The following is a 22,865-nucleotide window of genomic DNA, read 5'->3' as shown; positions in this document are numbered from 1 at the left end:
GCAGAACACCAGCCAGGCTGGCAGTGTGCACATGGAGAACACCAGGCAGGCTGGCAGTGTGCACATGGAGAACATCAGCCAGCCTGGCAGTGCGCACCTGCAGATCATCAGCCAGCCTGGCAGTGCGCACTTGCAGAACATCAGCCAGGCTGGCAGTGCGCACTTGCAGAACACCAGCCAGGCTGGCAGTGTGCACATGGAGAACATCAGCCAGCCTGGCAGTGCGCACTTGCAGAACACAGCCAGCCTGGCAGTGCGCACTTGCAGAACATCAGCCAGGCTGGCAGTGTGCACATGGAGAACATCAGCCAGGCTGGCAGTGCTCACTTGCAGAACACCAGGCAGGCTGGCAGCGCAAATTTGCAGAACACCAGCCAGCATGCCAGCGAACAACTGGAGAGTACTTCCCAGCCAGACACCAGGGGGGAATTAAGGAAACAGAAACTGAAGCCAGAACTCCAAGGTGACAGTAACATGTTCCCTGCCACCCAGAGCGGTGGCAGCCCCAGAGGCTGTAGTGGAGGCACAGAGGAGAAAACCACCAACAAAGGCCAAGCTAGGGCATCTGGTGAGGAGACCCGAGCCTCTTCACCTGACCATAGCCAGCGCCGAAAAGGGATGGCAAGGAGGATTTTAGGATTTTTAAAAAGATGCTTCTGCTGTACGGGAGAAACTAAAAAACCACGCGTAAAAATTACACGGGTGGTACCAATTTAACATTCATGCACGGAGTGTCGGTAGCCACACTTCACCCAGCCAGACGATGAGAATAAGAGATTCAATTGGCCAGAAGTGAAGAGAAGAAAGTTAACAGAGTGAGACCATGACCGGACAGTACACCACAGCACACTAGACCAAACGCGAGGGAAGTCAGTTCACCACCGCTCACCAGCCAGAACCTGAGTGGAGGACAGCTAACCACAGCTCACTCGGGCAAACGCGAGGGGAATTCAGTTCACCACCACTCACCGCCCAGAAACTGAGGGGAGGTCAGTTCACCACCGCTCACCGGCCAGAAACTGAGGGGAGGTCAGTTCACCACCGCTCACCGGCCAGAAACTGAGGGGAGGTCAGTTCACCACCGCTCACCGGCCAGAATCTGAGGGGAGGTCAGTTCACCACCACTCACCGCCCAGAACCTGAGGGGAGGTCAGTTCACCACCACTCACCGGCCAGAAACTGAGTGGAGGTCAGTTCACCACCGCTCACCGGCCAGAATCTGAGGGGAGGTCAGTTCACCACCGCTCACCGGCCAGAATCTGAGGGGAGGTCAGTTCACCACCACTCACCGGCCAGAAACTGAGGGGAGGTCAGTTCACCACCGCTCACGGCCCAGAAACTGAGGGGAGGTCAGTTCACCACCGCTCACCGCCCAGAAACTGAGGGGAGGTCAGTTCACCACCGCTCACCGCCCAGAAACTGAGGGGAGGTCAGTTCACCACCACTCACCGCCCAGAAACTGAGGGGAGGTCAGTTCACCACCGCTCACCGCCCAGAAACTGAGGGGAGGTCAGTTCACCACCACTCACCGGCCAGAAACTGAGGGGAGGTCAGTTCACCACCACTCACCGGCCAGAAACTGAGGGGAGGTCAGTTCACCACCGCTCACCACCCAGAAACTGAGGGGAGGTCAGTTCACCACCACTCACCGGCCAGAAACTGAGGGGAGGTCAGTTCACCACCCCTCACCGGCCAGAAACTGAGGGGAAGTCAGTTCACCACCGCTCACCGGCCACAACCTGAGTGGAGGACAGCTAACCACAGCTCACTTGGCCAGAAACGCGAGTCGAGGTCAGTACACCACAGCTCACTCGGCCAAACGCGAGGGGAGGTCAGTACACCACAGCTCACTTGGCCAGAAACGCGAGGGGATGGCAGGTCACCACAGCTCACCGGCCAGAATCAGAAGGACAGTTCACCAAAGCTCACTCGGTCAAACAGGAGGGGAAGTCAGTTCACCACCGCTCACTCTGCCAAACACAAGGGGCGGTCTGTTCACCACAGCTCACAGGGCAGAACCTGAGGGGAGGATAGCTAACCACAGCTCACTCGGCCAAACGCGAGGGTAAGTCAGATCACCACCGCTCACTGGCCCGAACAGGAGTGGAGGACAGCTAACTACAGTTCACTCGGCCTAACGTGAGGGGAAGGCAGTTCACCACCGCTCACCGGCCAGAATCTGAGGGGAGGATAGTTCACCACCGCTCTCTTGGCCAGAATGCGCGGAGAGGACCGTTCACCACGGTTTATTCAGCCAGAGTGCAAGGGGCATAGTTCACTCTAGTTTAGCAGGAATGGAGGACAGTGCTCCACAGTTCACCCGTCCAGAGCACTAGGGGAAGACGGTTCACCAGGACAGAGCCTAAAAAAGGACGACAGTTCATCTGGCCAGAGCCCAAAGATTAGGACAGTTCATTCGGCCAGAGCCCAAGAGAGGAGGACAGTTCATTCAGCCATGGTTTGGGAGGGGGACAGTTGTCGGGCCAGAGCACAAGAGAGGACCACCGTTCAGCCAGCCAGCATTGCCGCCAGGAATTCCATTCCCTTAGCCAGCATGGAAGGAAGGACCACAAGTCCCTCATGCAGTCTAGAATCAAGTACTGCCATCTCAAGCCCCGACCTCCAGCCTGACCCTGGGGGCTCACCCACCGCCCTCAGCAACAGTATCACCAGTAGAGGTGGTGGAGCCCCAGAAGGAGCCACTAATGTAAACAGCCTTCAAGATGTGTAGCCTTTTAGGGGCACCCCAGCCTCTTCCTCTGGCCGCAGGCAAGGCTGGCTAAAGTGGTGGTTAGAAGGTTCTTCAGATTTTTCTTACAATTCCTATGCTGTACACCACCCACCGATAAGCCATGTATCAAAAGAACAAGAGTGAAGTCAAAATAATGTTTTTGCAATAGTGGCAGCCAAAGCAGGACCACGGCCAAAGACGCTGGGGCAATCAGGCAGCACTCACTTCATTTGAAATGTTGAACTTTAAAGATGCTGAGCTCCAGGGAGGCGGGCCATGTGGCGTGGGACATGAGCCAGAGGCTAGATACAAACAGCTGTGGCCAGAGCTGTGCCAGAAATACACGCTGTGTGTGCAAGGTGAGAGGGCTTGTTCCAGTGGACCATGGAGGTGTGCAAACTGCGAGGCGTTCTCTGCATGGGATTCACCTCAGGACAGTATCCAGCATCTCCATCCATGACCTTCAGAAGCATCTTATCCAAAATGCCTTCTGAGCTTGGAGGACTGCCTGGAGCCCCCTGGGGGTCAAGAGGAGAAGCTGCCTCCCTGTGAGTCCCGCCCCTGGGCCCCCACTGGAATGAAACTTCAGAGACTGGACTGTTTTTCCTGGGCCCTTCTCCCTCCCCTGCTCTCCTTTGCTCCCATGTTTTTGGGGGTTCTTATTTAAGTATTTGATTCTTTCAAGTTTTGTAATAAACTTGATTTCTAGAAAGATGTATTGGATACTCTGTTTTTCATCCTCTGCACAGAACTGGGCATGTGCATCCTCTGGTTTGAGAAGCATGTAGTGATGTGGTACTGGGACTTTATGAGGGAACTCCAACAGTAACCAATGTGGTTCCGCAGGGAAAAGGCCAGCATCCAGCATGCTGGACGGGCTCCAGACACCAGGGCACAGCAGTGGGTGAAGCAGGCAGAGGCTTCCATTCTCATGCAGCTGATGGTCTGGGTGCTCTATGACCTCAGCAGGAATCATCTCTGCTGACCTCTTGGCTTTGCTCACTTCCCTCTGTGCTGGTGTCATTCTAGGTGGGCTTTCCCTTCATTTAAGTCAGACTTTTATAACACTGAAGGAACAGTGCTCCCGGCAGAGGGAACCACAAAGCTTAAGAGAGAGCTCAAGTGGGAAAGAACTTGGCTTTTTTCAAGGCTGCCAAAGCGGAGAGAGCTAGTGTGAGAACAGTAGGAGTTGTAGCTGCAGACGGAGGGCAGAGCTTGTGGACCACGGGAAGGAGTGTGAAGTTTATTCTGAAAACAGTGTTCAACCCATGGGGGGTTTTAAGCTAGGAAGTAACATGATCCGATTATGTTTTAAAACTACTAAATTGTGGAATATCTTTCCTTTGCAATCATCTTTATCCCTTCGTATTACGTGATTCACGAGGCAGGGCAGGTTTTCTTATAATCACTGAAACAATGTGAGTTGGAAACTATATGTATTCTCCCCACTTTTATCCTTTCCACATCAGTTCCCTGGACATGTAGAGACACAAATGAATACATTGTATTAAAAGGGAAAGAGCTACCTGCCTCTGTGGAGCTGATTCATTGTCTGGTATCACTGATGAGCTGATCTGCTTGCCCTTTTCCCCGAGGAACCTGGTGGTCCTCTGATTCATCTGCCCTCCTTCCCTGTGATCCCAGCAGCTTATGGTGTAGACCAGGGGTGGGCAAACTTTTTGACTCGAGGGCCACAATGGGTTCTTAAACTGGACCGGAGGGCCAGAACAAAAGCATGGATGGAATGTTTGTGTGAATTAATATAAATTCAAAGTAAACATCGTTACATAAAGGGGTACGGTCTTTTTTTTTTTTTAGTTTTATTCATTTCAAACGGGCCGGACCCGGCCCATTCGGCTGTTCTATCCGGCCCTTGCTCTCCCCTCCGCTCCTTCACCAGCAGCAGTGTTAACATGGCAACATCGGGAAACACGGCCGCAGCTCCTTCTTCTGAGTCCAGTTTAAGAACCCATTGTGGCCCTCAAGTCAGAAAGTTTGCCCACCCCTGGTGTAGACCTCTGTGTGACTTTCATCACTTTTGTTGTCATTAAGTGGTTCCTCTTCCCTCCTTGCCCTGGTCTTCCATCCCTGAGTCCTTGGGGGCTGGGAACTATCTTACTCATCTTTGTATTTCCAGTCATTATCACAGAGCCAGGTCCAGAGTAGGTGCTCAGAAAATGATGAACAGGTGAATGATCAACCTGGTGACTATATAGTGAATTGTCCCAAATGAGGACACACTGGCGTGTGATTAATGATTTTGCTAGGACAACAGTGTAAAGTTAGACTGAGACTTTCTGGGATGTATAGTCACCTCGGTAATTGTAAATAATTATGAACAAAAATATGAACTCTGCAGTTCTGGAGATCTCTTAGAAGGCATTACTACTTGATTTTCCCAAGCTGGTTTAGAGAAATAGTTGCCAACGTGAGGGAGACATAATAGCATAGGAAGTGTGTGTGTTTAATCCTCACCCAAGGATTTTTTAAAACATTGATTGGTTGCCTCCTGCGCATGCCTAACTGGGAATGGAACCCACAACCTAGGTATGTGCCCTGACCAAAAATCGAACCCACAACCTTGTGTGTGTGTGTGTGTGTGTGTGTGTGTGTGTGTGTGTATAGGGTGACACTCCAACCAACTGAGCCACCTGGCCAGGGAAAAATAGGAAATGTTTTACCTTCACTTATTCCTTCTCTAATGTTCTTCCTTTCTTTCTGGAGATCTGAGTCTTTGTCTTATAATTTTCCTTTTCTCTAAAGAATTTCTTTTAACATTTCTTATGTTAAAGGAAGGTCTACTGCTAGTAAATTCAGTTTTTGTTTGCTCAAGAAAGTATTTCTCCTTTACTTTTTGAAGGATAATTCTGTAGGATACAGAATTCTAGCTTGATGGGTTTTTTTTTTTCTTTTCTCAGCAGTAAATATTCCACCCCATTCTCTTCTTGTTTGAATGGTTTTTGAGGGTGTCACATTTAATTCTTATTTTTCTTCCTTTATAAGCAAGGTGTTCCTCCCTTCCCTCCCCCAGCTTCTTTCAAAAATGTTTCTTTATCTTTGATTTTCTTTAGTTTGAATATGATACAGTATACATAGGTATAGTTTTGGGGACATTTACCATGCTTGGTGGTCTCAGAGCTTCCTGGACTTGTGGTTTGATGTCTGACATTAATATGAGGCAAGTTCTCAGTCATTATTGCTTCATATATCATTTCTGTTCATTTCTCTCTTTTCCTTTTGGTATTCCCTGTTCCATGTATGTAACACTTTTTGTTGTTGTTTTACAATTCTTGGATATTCTGTCCTTTCTTTTTCAATCTTTTTTAAATCTTTGCTTTTTCAGTTTTGGAAGTTTCCATGGACATATCTTCAAACTCAAGATTTTTCATGAGCCATATCCAGTTTTGTAATAAGCCCATAAAAGGAACTCCTCTTTTCTGTTACTATATATTTGATCTCCAGTATTTCTTTTTGATTTTCTTAAAATTTCCTTCTCTCTGCTTACATTACCCATTTTTTCTTTCATGTATTTTTCTGTTAGAGCTCTTAGCATAGAAATCATAGTTTTAAAAATATTTCTCATCTTGTAATTCCAGAATTCCTGCTCTATCTGACTCTGGTTCTGATTGTTGTTTAGTCTCTTCAAACTATGTTTTTGTATTTTAATGTCCCTTGACAATTTTCCCTTGATAGCCAGACATGATGTTCTGAATAAAAGAAACTGTGATAAATAGGCCTTTAGTGTATTGGTGGGAAGGTGTAAGGGGAGTCCTACAGTCTTATGAGTAGGTCACAATCTCTTAGTGAACCTGTCCTTGAACTTTGATCTTCACAATGTTTCTTAGATTATTTTCCCCCTTATGTGGGAGGATGATTAGAGGGTCTGTGTTGTGCATTTTCCTTCCCTTCGGTCACTCGGCCTCTGATAAATCTCAATAGTTTAGGCTCCAGGAAATTAGTTTTTCTTGTGGGCAGTCCTTGTTAGACAGAACAGAATGCTCTGGCATATTTTAAATTGGTTATTTTTTTTCCTAAACACTGCCCCCTCTCCCACCCCTTTCCAGCTGGAAACATGACAGGATTTTTCTCCCACCTTCACTGTGAGAACCTGGCAGGGTTCTGAAGGTAAAACTGACTGGCCCCCTCTGGAGTTTTTAACTCTCAGATTCATCTACAATGAACCTTCAGTGATTCACCTGTTATGATCAGCACTGTTTCTGCAGAGGTCTCTCCTTGTGGGTTTCTATCCCAGGAAGTTTGATGTTCGGTATCTGCTTGTTCATGTCTTCAGTTTGGGGCAGTGGTTTGTCCTATGACCTTACTTGTCTGATGGCTCTAAGACGAGTTGTTAATATTTCATGTTGTCCAGCTTTTTACTTGTTAGCACCGAGTGACAACTTCCAGCTCCTCATATGCAAGAAACTGGAGGTCAGATGAGGGCCTTGTAGCATTAAAATGAGTGCAGTGCTGGGCAACCAGGGTGGTTTGGGACTCTACTTGGGAGTAAAGAAATCTGGGATCTTGTCTTGGCTCTGGTGAACCCCTTTGTCTTAGAGCTTCAGTTTCCTTTTTTATGAAAAGAGAGAGGGTTGACTATGGGCTTCTTTCCAGCTACCTTTTCATTGCACAGGATCTGATTTCCTTTATGCTGGGTGGTGTTAAGGAATGGCATCTGGATTTAAAATAATGAAGCCTCCTTTCTGGGAGATGAAACATAAATTATCTTGTTAATCGTTTTGTTTTCTTTTGACTTGGGATAATCTTGGCTTGGAAGGCACAGTGACCTGTGCTCTCAGAGAAAGGGCTCCCTGCTGCTTTCACCCGTTGTGATGTTTGTTACGCAGCAGGGAGTTTTCTTCCCTGTACACCACCTGTTGGACAACAGAACGATCCTTGCTAAAGATAGAAATATGATATTCCGTTCCTTTTGGTTGACTTTCACTTAAAGCAGTGGTTCTCAACCTTCTGGCCCTTTAAACACAGTTCCTCATGTTGTGACCCAGCCATAAAATTATTTTCATTGCTACTTCATAACTGTAATGTTGCTACTGTTATGAATCATAATGTAAATATCTGATATGCAGGATGGTCTTAGATGACCCCTGTGAAAGGGTCATTCAACCGCCAAAGGGGTCGCGACCCACAGGTTGAGAACCACTGACTTAAAGGATCCAGAGTAGAATAGGAGTGAGGTTGGTGTAAACTTCTGGCGCGGACTGTGAGAATAGGACACAAGTCTTAGACTGGTCACTGGTTCATTTCTTTCCAAAAACCTTTTAGTCTCTGCTTCCCCAGTTATTCCATGATCCTTGATTTGCCCAGTAACATAATCAGAAACATTAAGCACATCAATATCTTCCTAAGTCCCCAGCAGAGAAACAGCTGAGACAATTTTTATGAAATTGTAATGTGCCCACTTGAACACAAACCCTCATTTCCTGAAGTCTAACTCTAGTTTGAAAAATTGCCCGATTTAATTTAAAATTGAACTTTTCTTTTAGAGAAGATGCCAGTACTTACTGCTGGCATTGTTATTTTTTTCTTTACATATTTTAGTCTTAGCTCTTGAGAATAAAAAGCCCTTTCCTTTCTTTCCTTTCACGAACTGAGTTTCAACTGCATGGCCATACAGTACAATTGCACATGAGTTTAAGGTTTTCCAGGGAAGTGAAAGGTGTTGCTGGCTCATTGTCTATTTTTTTAAAATGACAGATTTTCCCATGGCAAATAAACACCGGGAGAGGTTAAACAATTCTAAAAAGTAGAAGGGCCTTAAGAGGTCTGCTCTAGCTCTCCATCCACTGTCAGGACTATATTCAAATCATTTCATATAGAAAAGGGGGTGTCACAAATGTCCTTTGGGAATCATTTCATTCTCAAGAGGTTCTTGTGTAGAAGGTCTTTAATTTCAAGCCAATTTAGTCAACAACTATAGAAGACAACATTATGTATCAGCTGTGATTTCAAGGACTTCCAATACAGCAATGAGCAGGGCAGATGAATAAATAAGAAAATCAGGCATATGTTTTATCAAGAAAAGAAAGCAGGGACATGTGATAGAGAGGCCAAGGGATTGATGACAACTTGAGAGGGAACAGTTGGGTTAGAAAAGTAATGATATTTAAAATAAGATCTGGATGACAACTGTTTGGACTCAATCCTACAGACATCTTGGAACTAGCAAAGGTTCCTCAATTGGGTGACCATGGTCTAGTATAATCAATAACCTATTACCACACTAGATAACTGCATGTCTTATTTTCTTAAAAGAAACTCTGGCAGGTAACTATCATTTCCATTTTACACATAAGCACACTGCTATTCAGAAGTCCCCAGGGACCTTGTGCCTGAGGAGAACTGCAGTCCCTTATTCCCATTGATTTCAAACATTGATATTCCTTTTTCTTTGCTCAAAGTCACACAGGTGGTCTAAGAAACTGGCTCTTTCACACACGTTGGCTGTTTGACCTGGAGTCAGCTACCTTTGGCACCTGTTTGTCCATCTGTAGGTGGATGTGGTGCCCTTAAGAGACCTCAAGACCTTAGGTATTTTGAGTTGGAAATGCATCCTTATACGGGGTTTCCCTTTTAGGCCCACAGGAAGCAGGATGTCTGTATGGAGCCCTCTGGCTCACTTTGTGAGTTGTCTTCTCCAGTTAGTGATGATAAAAATGGGAGGCCATTTCTTCTCCTGTGGGCCTGAAGGAGAACCACAGAATGCTTAGGGGTCTTTGCTGACATCTGGCCAGCCTGCTTTGGAATGTTCATCCTCTTTGGTGAGTCCACATTCCATCTGGTCCTTGAAATAGATACCCACACCTTTGTTTCTCTCCTCACCACCATCCTCATTATAGTGGGTTTAACACTGACCTACTAGGCTGTTTATTAAAAGTGGTGAGTAAAAAATAAACCATTGTTCAATTCTCAAGAAGTAGGCCAAACATGCCAGAATCTGCTATCCTGTTATTTAATCTTTAGCTATTAACTCTCATCTAGTTTGTAACCTCCCATGGGGAGCCTGCAATGAGAAGGGATGTTTTATAGCTTGAAATGTGTGTCTGATGATCTCTGCTTCATTAAATTGGAACAGAACCCCCCATTTGCTCTTCTAGTAGATATTTGAACAACACACCACGTATTAGCATTCTTTGTTATAGTTTTTCTTTGAGACACCTAAGCAGAAAGCAGTCAAGGCTTCTAAGCTTGGTTTCAGCCTCCTGCCCCCGAATACCCTGGAGTTTTCTGGGACTGTTTACAGCAGGTGTGGAAGACTTACCCCTGTGCCTCAGAGCAATGGCTCTACCAGAGAGATTTACAGCCCCTCAGCTCCTTTCTTATTTGGGGGTGGGGGTGCTTGGTGATTACTTAAAACATTTTTTATTGTAGTAAAATCCAGATGATATGATACTCACCACAACCACCTTTATGTGTACAGTTCAACAGCATTAAGTACATTCATATTGTCCAGTCATTGCCATGATCTATCTCCATAACTCTTTACATCTTGCAGAACTGAAACTCTATATCCATTAAATAATAATTCCTGGTTCCCCTTCTCCAAAGCCCCTGACATCCACCATCCTACTTTCAGTCTCTATGATTTTGACTATTCTATGTACCTCATATAAGTGGATTCATACAGTATTTGCCTTTTTTGTAACTAGCCCATTTCATTTAACATGTCCTCAAGGTTCACCCATGCTGTAACTATGTCAGAATATATCCTTCCTGTTTAAGGCTAAATAATATTCCATTGTATGTATAGATCACATTATGCTTATCCATTCATCTGTCAATGGACACGTGGGTTGCTTTCACCTTTTGGTATTGTGAATAATACTGCAACCACGAGTATGGGTGTGCAAATATCTGTTTGCATCCCTGCTTCCAATTATTTTTGAGCATGTACGCAGAGGTGGAATTGCTTGGTTATATGATAATTTTGTTTTTAATTTTTAGGAGCTGCCACACTGTTTTCTAGCTGTATAATTTCACTGAATTTATGTATAATTATTTTTATTACTTCAATTTTAGTGATACATAATTTATTATATATTCAAATATTTTATGGGAAAATTTCCTTTACCTTAAAATATTCTTTGTAACTTCCCTTTTTATCCTTATCAGTAGATCTCCCTTCGGAATCCTCTATGACTTGTCTTTTGTTCCCCACCCAACATCTAAACCATGAGGAAATAGTGCCAACTCACATATCCAGAATCCTAATCCACTTCCTACCACTTCTACTTGCCCGCCTTGCTAGTCTGTTCTCCCCACAGCAGCTAGACAGTCCATTTAGAACCTAATCAGATCACATCACTACTCGCTCAAAATTCTCCTAAGGTTTTTTTCCATTTCATAAAATCCAAAGCCCTTGCAATGGCCTGAGAGGTCCTTTAGAAACTCGTCTCTGTTCTGAACTCACTTACTTCCCTCCCTTCCTCTGCCTCCTCCTGTAGCCACATCAGTGTTCTTGCTGTTCTTTGAGCACACAGAGCATCCTTCCTCAGCACCTCAGCACCACCCTGACCCCAGCTTCATAGTTTTGTTACTTGTTTTCTTACTCTGCTCAAATGACACCTCAAAAATACCTTTCTGGATGACTCTATTAAATGTTAAAGCTAACACCCTCCCCAACCCCTTCCCATCCTCTAACCTTGCTCTAGTTTCTTCATAGTTCTTATCTTCAGCATCACATTTTTTATCTTCTACCTCCACCAAAATGTGAGCTCCGTGAGATACATTACCTTGTTTGTTTTGTTAATTCTGTATCTCAGAACCTTAAAAAGGGCCCAGCACATATAGGCATTCCTATGTGTTTGTCTTAAATGCACCTTCTTATCTGCATTTCCAGATAGTAGCAAGAAGCACTTAACTAAAGAGAAGGCTCTGGACATAAATTTTCCTAGCTTATCAAATGGGTTCTAGTTTAATTACTTTGGGCATTTTACTTAACCTGAGCCTCAGTTTCCTCGTCTGAAAAATGGGGATAAATAATTATACCTTCGTCATAGAGTGATAGTTGAGGATTTAATGAGATCTTCTATGTAATGTAGTAGGCACTATATTTGCACATACTATATGATCAAAAACATTATTTTGTTGTAGTTGATGTTGACATTCTTTTGGTTTCTACTTTTCTTTTCTTTTTTTGCTTGGACTTGTTTCATATGATACTAGAGGATGGGTACCCCTGACTCTGGGCTTACCTTCTATCATCTTAAAATCATTTGTGAAAGGAGGAACCCTTTTCTTTCATCATCCTATCTAATAATAGACAAACACGGTAATTGACGGTACCTTCGCTACACCTCCCATTGGCTAATCAGTGCGATATGCAAGAAGGCCGAGGGGTTGAAATGTACCTCAGAGGTGTAGGAGAACAACGCTGCCCTGGCCCGTGCAGGGGGAATCTAACAGAGGACGAAGCCACCGAAGGGCACCTGGACCTTCGTGCAGAGCGGCCCTTCCTCCTCCTCCGCTGCAAAGCCCTGCGTACGTGCGAGACGGAGCCATGGCTGTAGCGCCAGGACGCTGAGGACAGCTCCCGGCAGCACGCAAGCGCAGTGAGCTGCAGGCCCATGGGCAGTGCAAGGGCCTGCACAGCCACACGAGGGCCAGGAAGCCCGGCGGGTTCTTCCGACCCGAGGATTCAGAGACGGACCTGACACGCCGCAACAGTAACAAGAAATGAAGCTCCCCTGTCCATTTGAGCGCCTCTGCTGGACTAATGTAACGGAAGCCACGGTGTGTGCCTGTGTGCCCGTGTGCCGTGAGGCGCTCCGGCCCCCTGGCAGGTCTTTACGCCACTGCTGCACGAGGCGGAGCCTGGGAGGCACGCCCGGGGCTGCTTTATGGCAGCGGAGGCCGACAAGCTGAGGAAAAGAGGGAGCGTCCTCTACCAGGACGCCTGCAAGTAGGTGAACCCCCAAAAGCGGGGAGTCCCTGGATCCCCAAACTCTATCTCTGCTTGGTCCTGTCTGTCGCTGTAGCTCCCAGCCCCCGAGGATTTCAGAACCACGCTCAGGCCCTGGCTGGGTGCTCGGTGCATAGAGTGTCCTTTCCAGGCACCAGGGTTGCAGGTCCCATCCAGGTCAGGGCACACACAAGAATCGACCAACGAATGCATAAATATGTGGAGCAACAAATCCACATCTCTTTCTCTCTCTCCCTCCCTCAAGCCCTGCCCCCTCTCTCATCAATTAAAAAATAAATAAAAATTTACGGCCTGCCCAGGCCAACCCCGGCTGCCCCTTGCAGCTGCAGCCCAAGCCCAGCTCCATTCCTCCAGCACCGAGCGCTGGCACTGTGCCTGCCCGCAGCCCTGACTGAGCCAGCTCTGCCCACAGGACTGAGCCCCAACAGCAGGAAGGAGAAGCATGGTCCTTCTGTCTGTCTCAGCCACCTGGACCTAGGACAGGAGTTAGTAAGGACAGGGAAGGGCAGCGGGTAGACCTCAGGGGCGTGGCCAACCACACCCCCGTGTGTCGTTCAGTGGGGAATATATAGCCTTTGTCTGTCCAGGCAAATAATATTACACAGGAATAGAAAGAAGTAAACTGTTGTTTCACACAATTGAATTTTGAACGCGTTTTCTAAGATCCAGAAGGCTGCACAGTGCTCTCTGGCTTTGACCTTTACAATAGCTGTGTGAGTGAAAGCAGTCGCCCAAAAGCACATTAGGGCAATGGAGCTGTTCTTTTGGGTACGGTCTTGTGTGCTTGAGGTTAGAATAAAGAAAAGTGATGAACAGGATTTCTGTGAGTACTGGATTGGGAGTGGGAACATGAAAAATTAAGATTAATCATTTCAAGTAAGTGACTATAACTCAGGTTTAATTCCATGCCCCATCACTTATAAGATTAGTGAGCTTAGAAAAATATTTTACCCTCAACACTTCAGTTTTTCTATCTGATAAATGTGACATTAAAAATACCTGCTTGGAAGATGGCGGCGGTATAGGCAGATGCGTCCCAGGTTGTGTCTCGGAGCAAATGGAGTGAGCAGCTGAAACTAGTAACATCCACCCCGAATTGGCGAAATGCTCAGCTGGTGAGACAGTTTGCAGCCAGGAAGAGCAGAACTCCTCTGGAAAGGTAAAAAAAAACAGGAATTTGGGCAGGAAAGTTTGCCAGACCTCTGAGCCCAGAGAGTCGGAGGGAGACCGCGTGGCAGACAGCCGCATCCCTTGGGACAGGCACAGCCCCTGACGGGGGGGGGGGGGGGGGAGGAGAACTGCGGGATTCCTGGCGCCACCGGGGAATTGAGAGCTGGGTTCTGTGATCACAGAGGACTGAGCCTAAAGGGGGCAGCCTGAAGAGCTGACCAGACCATGCAGTCCCGGTAAGAGAAGAAGCTTACAGAAACCAAGGCTTTCCCGTTTCCGCGGCCGGCGTTTGTTTGTTTGTTTTCGCTGAATCCTGTTCATGGGACATTTCGGATACAGACACTCACCTGTGCTGAAGAGAGGGAGAGAGTGCAGAGGAGTGGAATCTGGGGAGAGACTGAGGAGAGGGGGGGGCCGGGAGAGGTGGCAGCAAATTGAGTGCTGAGACACCCCTGAGCGCAGGACTGCGGCAGCCATTCTCTCTGGAGAGTGAGACTCCTCCCCCCAGCCCCCAAGCAAGGAGCACAGCCACACCCAGATTCCACCCTGTAGGGGATCAAGGATTAAAATAACCTGATCAGTCCCTGGGAGTTAACAGGGTCAGGCCTATGGAGGGATTTTCAATGCCAGCAACAACAAAGCGCCAGTAACTAACTATTGCGCAGCCAGCTCTGGGCAGTGAACTTCCACTGGACAGAGAGGCCCTATAGCCTCAGAGGCCAACCCCAGAACACTGCCACCCAGAGGCTGACCCACAAACTGACTCTTTGATAAACACAAAATAAGGCAGTCTGGGAAACAAATGCGGCTTGCTTTAAAATAAGGACTGTGGTTTACAACACAGAGGAACAGTGTATCGCAGGGAAACTCAACACTCTCCTGAATACCTGGCAGGTCTAAGGCGAGCCACACTGAAGAATAGAAGAACCGAAGGACCTTCACTACTGCAATTTTTTTTTTCTTTTTTCACCTTTTAACTAAGAAACCAATTTTTTTTCTTTTTTTTTCTTCTTTTCTTCTTTTTTTTTCTTTTTTTTTCTTCTTTTTTCCATCACCTGATTTTACCCTTTTAATTACTACCTTATTATTTTTAACCAGTATTATTACTGCTACCATTTTACCATTTTTTTTAAAGTGCCATTTTATTTTCTCTTTATTTTATTTTGGGATTAGTGTTCTCCATTCTATTTTCATCGTTATATTATTGGTTGTTTCTAGTTTGCATTCATCTCCAGGGAGCTGTTGCTGGAATTTGTTGGGATTAATGGCGGTTCTATAGGAGTATTCTCCTCATATAAAAAAGTCTCTTCCCCTCTTCCACTTCATTCTCTCTATTCGCTCTTTTTTTTTTTCTTTTCTTTTCTTTTCTCGCCTTTATTTCCCCCCCTCCTTTTTCCCAATTTCATTTTTGCACTCCTTTTTTTGGTCCCTACTTTTCTTTTCTTTTTTCTCTTTTATCTTTTTCTCTTCCTTCTTCCTTATCCCCTAATTCTCTTAATTCAGGTGTTCACCTTTATTTGGGGTTATTAATATCGTGAATATATTTGTGTATAGTGCCTGGTACGTGGTGCCTTATTGTGTTGTATTTTGTGCCTTTAAATCAACGCAGCAGATCCAAGCAACAGCAACCTCCTGAGCACCAACACCCTCTGCTGAGGAACAGCAGCTGTACGTGAAACCTCGCCCCACCAGCCAGAAGAGCCACCACAGCTGTGAACAGCACCCACCAGAGGAGCTGCTGCCAACTGAAGAGCAGCTGCTACCGCAACCGCCCGAAGAGCAACCACAGACCAAGGAGTCACTGCCACCAAGGGAGCAACCACTGAACGACTCAACGTATAGATATGTCAGTGAGATCAAACATGGGTAGACAAAGAAACCCCCAAAGGAAAGAGAAGGAGGACTCTCCAGAAAAGCAGCTAAATAATACAGAGGCATGCAACATGACAGACAAAGAATTCAGAATAAGGGTCCTAGAGTGCATAAACCTGATGGAGGAAAAAATCGACAACCTCTGCAAGAAGCAAGAAGAAACAGATGAAAAAATCGATAACATATGGAAGAAGCTAGAAGAAACAGATGAAAAAATCAACAACTTAAGTAAGACCCAAGAAGAAATGAAGAGTGATATAGCTGCAATGAAAAACTCCATTGAAAGTATCAACAGTAGACTAGGAGAAGCGGAGGACCGAATTAGTGAATTAGAAGACAAGGAAGCAAAACACACCCAAAATGTACTGCAATTGGAGAAAAAAATTAAAAGACAGGAGGAGAGCCTAAGGGAGCTTTGGGACAACATGAAACGAAACAACATACGAATAATAGGGGTACCAGAACAACAGAAGGATGAACAAGGATTAGAAAACCTATTAGAAGAAATAATATCAGAAAACTTTCATGAGGTGGGGAAGAAAAAAGTCACACAAGCCCAGAGTCCCAAACAAGGTGAACCCGAAAAGACCCACACCAAGACACATCATAATTACCATGGCAAATGTTCAGGACAAAGAGAGAATCTTACAGGCTGCAAGAGAGAGATGAAAAGTTACACACAAGGGATCTCCCATTAGATTGTCAAATGATTTCTCAACAGAAACACATAAGGCCAGAAAAGAATGGACAGAAATTTACAAAGTGATGCAAAGCAAAGGACTAAATCCAAGAATACTCTATCCAGCAAGGTTATCATTCAAACTTGAAGGGGAAATAAGAAGCTTCACAGACAAAAAAAGGCTAAGAGAGTTTATCACCACCAAGCTAGCAATGCAAGGAATGCTAAAGGGACTGGTATAAAAATAATAAAAAGCTTAGAAAGAAAACAGCCACACAAAAAAAGAAATGGCTACAAACAAGTACCTTTCAATAATAACTTTAAACGTAAACGGACTAAATGCTCCAAACAAAAGACATCGAGTGGCTGAATGGATAAAAAAACATGACCCATACATCTGTTGTCTACAAGAAACCCACCTCATTAGAAGGGACTCACACAGACTGAAAGTGAAAGGATGGAAAAATATCTTTCAGGCAAATGGAAAGGAAAAGAAAGCTGGGGTAGCAATACTTATATCGGACAAAATAGACCTCAAAGTGAAGGCCATAACAAGAGATAAGGAAGGCCACTTCATAATACTAAAGGGATCAATACAACAAGAAGATATAACCCTGGTAAACATATATGCACCCAATGCAGGAGCACCCAATTTCATAAAAAAAACTCCTGGAAGATATCAAAGGAGAGATCAACAACAATACAATCATAGTAGGGGACTTTAATACACCACTGACAGCACTGGATAAGTCCTCTAGACAAACAATCAGCAAAGATACAGCAATCCTAAATGACTCACTAGATCAGATGGACTTAATAGACATCTTCAGAATACTTCACCCCAGTGCCACGGAATATACATTCTACTCAAGTGCTCATGACACATATTCAAAAATAGACCATACATTGGGTCACAAGCAAAGTATACCCAAATTCAAGAAGATTGAAATCATAAAAAGTGTCTTCGCAGACCACGATGGCATAATATTAGAAATAAACTACAAAAAAAAAACAACCCAAAATACACAAACACCTGGAAGCTGAATAGCATGCTATTAAATATTGATTGGGTTACCAATGAAATCAAAGAAGAAATTCAAAACATCCTGGAAACTAATGACAATGAAAACACAACAATCCAAAACCTATGGGACACAATGAAAGCAGTCCTGAGAGGGAAGTTTATAGCTCTAGAGGCCTATCTCAATGAACAAGAAAAAATGGTAGTAAATCAGCTAACTCTACAACTCAAAGAATTAGAAATAGAGCAACAAGAAAAGCCCAGAGTGAGCAGAAGGAAGGAGATAATAAAGATTAGAGCAGAAATAAATGACATAGAGACCAAAAAAACAATACAGAAAATCAATGAAACCAAGAGCTGGTTCTTTGAAAGGATAAACAAGATTGACAAACCTCTAGCCAGACTCACCAAGAAGCAAAGAGAGAGGACCCAAATAAACAAAATCAGAAACGATAGAGGCGAAATAACAACAGACCCCACAGAAATACAAATGATTGTTAAAAAATACAATGGATAGCTCTACTCCAACAAACTAGACAACCTGGAGGAAATGGACAAATTCCTACAAAAACACAACATTCCAAAACTCAATCAGGAAGAATCTAAAAATCGCAACAGGCCAATAACTATGAAAGAAATTGAAGCAGTCATCAAAAAGCTTCCAGCAAACAAAAACCCAGGCCCAGACGGCTTCACAGGGGAGTTTTACCAAACATTCAAGGAAGAACTAAAACCTATCCTCCTCAGACTACTACAAAAAATTCAAGAGGAAGAAACACTTCTAAACTCATTCTATGAAGCCAGCATCACCCTAACACCAAAACCAGGTAAAGACAACACAATGAAAGAGAATTACAGGCCAATATCCCTCATGAACATAGATGCCAAAATCCTCAACAAAATCTTAGCAAATCGGATCCAGCAGTACATCAGAAAGATCATACACCATGACCAAGTAGGATTTATCCCAGGGATGCAAGGATGGTACAATATACGCAAATCAATAAACGTCGTACATCACATAAACAAATTGAAAGAAAAAAACCACATGGTCATATCAATTGATGCAGAAAAAGCATTTGACAAAATTCAACACCCATTTTTGATAAAAACTCTCAGCAAGGTGGGAGTAGAAGGATCATACCTCAACATAATAAAAGCCATATATGACAGGCCCACAGCCAACATCATACTCAATGGACAAAAACTAACACCATTTCCCCTAAGAACAGGAACAAGACAGGGATGCCCCCTCTCACCACTCCTGTTCAACATAGTACTGGAAGTGTTAGCCATTGCAATTAGGCAAGAAGAAGAAATAAAAGGCATCCAAATTGGAAAAGAGGAAGTAAAACTGTCCTTATTGCAGACGACATGATATTATACATACAAAACCCTAGAGACTCCATCAAAAAGCTACTAGACTTAATACATGAATTTGGCAATGTAGCAGGATACAAAATTAACCCCAAGAAATCTGAGGCATTTCTATACACCAATAGTGAACTTTCAGAAAGAGAGATTATAAAAACTACCCCGTTTACCATCACACCAAAAAAGTTAAGCTACCTGGGAATAAACTTAACTAAAGAGGTAAAAGACCTCTACTCAGAAAACTACAGGACGTTGAAAAAAGATATAGAGGAAGACATAAACAGATGGAAGAACATACCGTGTTCATGGATTGGTAGAATCAACATCATTAAAATGTCCATACTACCCAAAGCAATCTATAAATTCAATGCACTTCCCATTAAAATACCAACGGCATACTTCAGAGATCTAGAACGAACTCTCCAAAAATTCATGTGGAATAAAAAAAGACCCTGAATAGCTGCAGCAATCCTGAAAAAGAACAAAGTAGGTGGGATCTCAATACCAGATATCAAGTTGTATTACAAAGGCACTGTTCTCAAAACTGCCTGGTACTGGCACAAGAATAGGCATGTAGATTAATGGAATAGAATAGAGAGCCCAGAAATCGGCCCGAACCAATATGCTCAAGTAATATTTGACAAAGGAGGCAAGAACATACAATGGAGCCAAGAACATACAATGGAGCCAAGATAGTCTCTTCAATAAATGGTGTTGGGAAAATTGGACAGATATATGCAAGAAAATGAAACTAGACCACCAACTTACACCATACACAAAAATAAACTCAAAATGGATAAAGACTTAAATGTACAACAGGAAACCATAAAAATTCTAGAAGAATCCAAAGGCAACAAAATCTCAGACATATGCCGAAGCAATTTCTTCACTGATACAGCTCCTAGGGCACTTGAAACTAAAGAGAAAATGAACAAATGGGACTACATCAAAATAAAAAGCTTCTGCACAGCAAAAGAAACCATCAACAAAACAACGAGAAAACCCACTGTGTTGGAAAACATATTTGCCAATGTCATATCTGATAAGGGCCTAATCTCCAAAATTTATAGGGAACTCATACAACTTAACAAAAGGAAGATAAACAATCCAATCAAAAAATGGGCAAAGGACCTAAATAGACACCTTTCAAAAGAGGACATTCAGAAAGCCAAGAGACATATGAAAACATGTTCAAAGTCACTAATCATCCGAGAGATGCAAATCAAAACAACAATGAGGTACCATCTCACACCTGTCAGACTGGCTATCATCAACATATCAGCAAACGACAAGTGCTGGAGAGGATGTGGAGAAAAAGGAACACTTGTGCACTGCTGGTGGGAATGCAGACTGGTGCAGCCACTTTGGAAGACAGTATGGAGTTTCCTCAAAAAACTTCAAATGGAACTCCCATTTGACCCTGTGATCCCACTTCTAGGAATATATCCCAAGAAACCAGAAACACCAATCTGAAAGGATATATGCACCCCTATGTTCATAGCAGCACAATTCACCATAGCTAACATCTGGAAACAGCCTAAGTGCCCATCAGTAGATGAATGGATTAGAAAACTGTGGTACATCTACACGATGGAATACTATGCTGCTCTAAAACGGAAGGAACTCTTACCATTTGCAACGTCATGGATGCAACTGGAGAGCATTATGCTAAGTGAAATAAGCCAGTCAATGAAGGAAAAATACCACATGATCTCACTCATTCATGGATAATAGAGACCATTATAAACTTTTGAACAATAATAGATACAGAGGCAGAGCTGCCTCAAACAGATTGTCAAACTGCAGCGGGAAGGCCGGGGAGGGTTGGGGGGCAGGAGGTAGGGGGGTAAGAGATCAACTAAAGGACTTGTATGCATGCATATAAGCATAACCAATGGACATAAGACACTGGGGGATAGGGGAGGCTAGGGGACTGTCTAGGGCAGGGGGATAAAATGGACACATATGTAATACCCTTTATAATACTTTAAGCAATAAAAAAAATTATTAAAAAAAATAAAATAAAATAAAAGCTTTAAAAAAAATTTCGTTGACTCATCAGTTCATTTCTATTATTTTCGTTATTGGTGTGATTCAATTAGTCAACAACTGGTATAACCAACTAAATAGCAGCTTTTCTATAAATTGCTTTTAAGAAGAAAAAGACTTCTTTTTCTTGGAGGTAGATCTCTTGTATTTTGAATAAGTTTTATTTGTTATTATCTTTCCTGGTGAGAATAAAAATAAAAAAATAAGAGTAGCATTTATTTTTATTGCTATGGAGCAATCATTTTATATACAATACATTTTTATTTCCACAGCAGCCCTTTGAAGTCAGTACTATTATCGTCATTCATGCTTAATTGATGGAGCTGCATTAACATTTAGCATATTTGTAAATGTGACTCACGAAGATTCATTTAGCTAAGATCATAGAACCCACCAATGGTAAAGCTGAGGTTTGAAACCATGTCTGACTTTCTCCCCAACAAAACCCTTGGTCTTCAGTACAGCACAAGCATATCTAAAACTTTACCAGTGCATGAAATCCTTTTGCAGGAAAAATATCTACTCGATTACATTATTCAGATTTGTACTATTTGTGTTATAATATTATTTAGTCATACATGCACAATGAACATGGCATAAAATCTCTTTCAAATGGCTCTTATCCAACTACAGAAGGAAATGTGAGCACAATTTAAATGCAAAGAGAATTACAAAATTGATCAAATTTAACTAAACATTTTGACTACAGGAGGGAGAGAAAGATACTATAAAGCAATTGAATGCTTGAAATAGAATGTAAGTGCTTTCATGGTGCACTTTAAGATTCTGGTAGGCACCGAAGAAGCCTTTTCAGAACAATAGCAATTATCTGCAAAGCACACCACATCTCCCCCAGGAAATTGCATTTGTTTAGTCAGTGAATGACTGCAAATAAAGAGGCTCACCTTAGTGGAACTTCTGTGGAAAGGAAAAGTCCAGAAGCAGAATCTGGGCTGAGCAGTGTCTTCTGCAACAGTGACCTTGTGGTTTCAGTGTGAATGATGTCCATCATTTCATTGATCTGGTCGGTTTACCATTAGCCAAAACCACCTTGCAGCTCCTTGACAAGGTGGGCAACAGTATTCAGAACAAAACTTCTCATCCCAAAAGGCACAATGTTATTCTATGGAGGATGTCTGCATTGCTCTGTTTGAAATGTTATTTGGAAAATATCTTCTTTTGAGCCTTTTAATCAAAACGTAAGTAAAAATCATTTAAGTCCAAATTTTTTTTTTTTCACCAACTGAAAGAGTGAAACAACAAATTTTTTTTTTCCTTATTTGGTTACCTTTTAATGCTTTTTTACTCATGTGCATTTAACTTATTAGATAAAGAGTTTAGTAATTCAAGCATCCTTGACCTTCTAAGATATCTCCTTTTTTTCCGGGAGTCTCAGTCCTAGTTCCTAATAGAATTCTGGCTAGGGAAGGCAATGCATTTGGTGCTTCCAAACCCTATGTGTGGATTAAGCATAAAATTAGACCTGCTGTTAAGGGTTGGAGGCCTATTATAGTCTGTATTTACAGAGTTCTTCAGCCAGCCATAGGTTCCAAATTTATCATTTTTGGCCAAATCAATATTACTTTTTATCTGCCTCAATTTTCAGGGATTTAGAGAAGCAGAAAAAATAATTATCAAGCACTTACAATTTTCCAAAGACTGAGCTAAGGGATTTTTATACAGGGATTGATTTAAGACTTAAATAATTATATAAGGTGTTATAATCTATTAGAATTCCACTGAAGCAAATTGAATTCCAGGCAAATAGAGAATAAGGAGAGAAAATGGATTAGCTATCCCAGATCAGTTTGAGTCCAATAAAAAAAGATCTTCTCAAATTCTAAATGAATCCTACCATGAATACTTGTAATCCTGATATCTTGGACATGTCTACTGGATGGAGACAAGCTATAACATAAACAAATTTAGCAGATCCACAATGTGGTTCGCCATCAGAGCTTGACCACAACCAGTAAACATACACATGTTTAATACACAAACAATTCTTCTTCATTGCCCATCTCAGTCAAGA

The 22,865-nt window shown here is 43.3% G+C and overlaps 1 protein-coding gene across 1 annotated transcript in view; it reads right to left on the bottom strand.

Annotated features, from left to right (window-relative positions):
- LOC308523170 (uncharacterized protein) overlaps positions 1 to 22,018 on the bottom strand; it is a 111,361-nt gene extending 89,343 nt beyond the window's left edge. The window contains exons 1-2 of the mRNA XM_081096885.1: positions 21,739 to 22,018; positions 13,668 to 13,819 (exon numbers count right to left, since the gene is read on the bottom strand). The gene's annotated coding sequence lies outside the window, so the exon portion shown is untranslated. The remainder of the gene's footprint in view (positions 1 to 13,667; positions 13,820 to 21,738) is intronic.
- Between the last annotated feature and the right edge of the window lie 847 nt (positions 22,019 to 22,865).

This window comes from Myotis nattereri, assembly GCF_964212035.1.
Source record: "Myotis nattereri genome assembly, chromosome: 1".
Lineage (NCBI taxonomy): Eukaryota > Metazoa > Chordata > Mammalia > Chiroptera > Vespertilionidae > Myotis > Myotis nattereri.
The sequence above is the reverse complement of the archived record's forward strand: the minus strand, read 5'-3'. Positions and strand labels throughout refer to the sequence as shown.